Here is a 2,458-nt window from a genome sequence, read left to right on the forward strand (position 1 = left end):
CGTCGGCCTCCCATCAAAACCGCTCGAACGCGGCACGCGTCCAGCGATAAATATCCGATCAGTCGACGAACGTGAAACGCTCGATCGAAAGAACTCGTGCACGCTGCGACCGGCAGAACGCATCGCACCACCGAATCTCACGCGGATTTACCTTCTCTCGATCGTACATCCACGAATATCCTTTTCATACGTTTGATTCCGTTGTGGCGCAGCGTGCGTAGCCACTAGTCGTATATTTTGTTCCCGCGTAAAGATTCCTACTCCTGTCGACGAAAACTCGATCCGCTGCTCTCCACTCCAGCCTTTAACTACACGCGTCTTTAAAAACGCCTCTTTCAACGCGCTAGCTCGTAGACGTCCGGCTCGAGATAAACGTCGGGTGCAGCCGACGATATATTCTTCCATCGACCGATTCCGTCTCTTCCAAGCATCCGGATTAACTAGAATCCGGACCTTCGAAATCTGGATCACGATTGTGAAAATTGCCGCCACATTTAACGCGTGAAAAGCCGAAATTAGTAGTACGGCGTTATATAAGCGGACCTTAAATTATTGTGCTAGCTCTGATGCGAAACCAGACGTTTCCGCAAAGTCTGCGCGCCAGAACCCGCAAATTCACAATTGATTTACACGATTAACCGACGTTGGCAATTCATCGTCTTACGACAAACACTCGATTACAACGTGTCGATCGCTCGCTAATCCCCGAAGGAGAAACGCTTTTATACTAGAAACGTACGTAAACATACGTTAAATCCCATTTTCGATATCTCCATACGAGACAGATGAATGGCGATGCATCGTTTTAAATTCGACGTGCGCGTCGCGTAGGAATAACTTTTTCCACGTTGTCGCTGTTTCGATAAATAGTTGTACCTGAATTGCCGAGATCAAATTTTTTCCAAAATCGCAACGAAAGCGTTCCATCCTCCGCGTGTACCGAGAGTATATCGGCGTAGCAAACTGCGATTACCCGTTTTAACCGTACGGCATTCGGCAGCCGTGAAACGTAGCCGTGATACGATACAAAGCGATCGAAACTGTTACGGATCGCTTTAGCACGGCAAATAATAACGCGTGCACGAGCCGCGTTCCCGCGTATCTTCCAGAATCGTCGATCGTCGTGTAAACCAACGAAGAAAAAGGTTGCTGAAAAGATCCAGCGAGAAGATTGTAACTTCCGTGAGAATTCGCACCAACGTAGAATCGAAAATCGTCAAGGTCGAATATTTGATCGCGTTCCACGGGGAAACTGTTCGCGTAATTATTTTCACGAATCTGACAAAATTCTAGAATATTCGTCGACGTAGAACGAACGTTCCACGCGGCAAACGTAATTCGAGACTCGCCAATTAATCGTCGATACTCGTAACGTTGAAACGCTAACGTTTCGTTCAGTCAGACTAAATCGTCCGCTATAAATTCCACCGAGCAACTCGTTTCTCTCATATGCAAAACAATTAGTCTTGACAGCAACGCCTCTGAGATCGAAGAGTTTTTCTTGCACGCGAAATCGTTGAACGCACGTAAGAAAACGATAAGAACGTGAAAAAAGAATCGACAAGGAACTAAGAAAGAAAGAAAGAAAGAAAGAAAGAAAGAAAGAGATGCAAAGATTTACATTAGTAAACACACGCAGACAAGGTTTTATGGTTTAACCGACGTTATCGGACATTCTACGAACGCAGACGTTAGGATACGCGAGATTTATCGGGATACCTCGCGCCTTACGGTTCTCTGTTCCCCCGATAAAGAACTACCTCAACTTCGATAACCTTTTATTAGCGGTTAACGCGTGCTATCTCTTATCTATCAGGGACAATTCGTATCGGAGCTGTCGTATTAGATGGTGGTATATCGTTCGACCAAGACACGGCCAGACACTGTCCTTTCGTACGAACGTTAATCTCTCGCTCCGATCGTTAACTGCCGCTGTGCGATTAATACGTACGCCCAAGTGTACTCGGTATCGCGTCACACGCTATAATTAACCGCTTATATCGGCTAGTACGTAACGCACGGTGTAAGGCCAATAACACGATAAAACGAAAATAATTAGAATCAAAGTCTAAAGCGAGTTACGCTCTTCCGCCTTATCTACGATACTTGCACGTTGAAAAATTACTCGGTTCCTTTCGTCGCGGAGAACCGGCCAACGATCGTAGAAAGATTCGCTGGAACCTCTAAGGCTAGCGTCTCGTTCGATCGAAGGGGAGAGAAGCAGGTAAGAAAGGCGAGTCGCCTGGAAGAAGTAGTTACCAGTCTCGACAAAGAAGCTAACAGGAATCTGCTTCGAGCTGCAGCAACTTTTTGTTTGATCCAGAGAAACCGTATAGAAAGAGGGAGAGAAGGAAATCGCGACAAACTGTAAGCAGCTTTGGTAAAACAACCAACGCGAACTCGTCGCACGCCACTCGACGTTTAATTAAGAGAGATCCAGGAAAGAATAAGTGGAAAC

This window comes from Bombus bifarius, unplaced genomic scaffold (genome assembly GCF_011952205.1).
Source record: "Bombus bifarius isolate JDL3187 unplaced genomic scaffold, Bbif_JDL3187 scf7180000008263, whole genome shotgun sequence".
Lineage (NCBI taxonomy): Eukaryota > Metazoa > Arthropoda > Insecta > Hymenoptera > Apidae > Bombus > Bombus bifarius.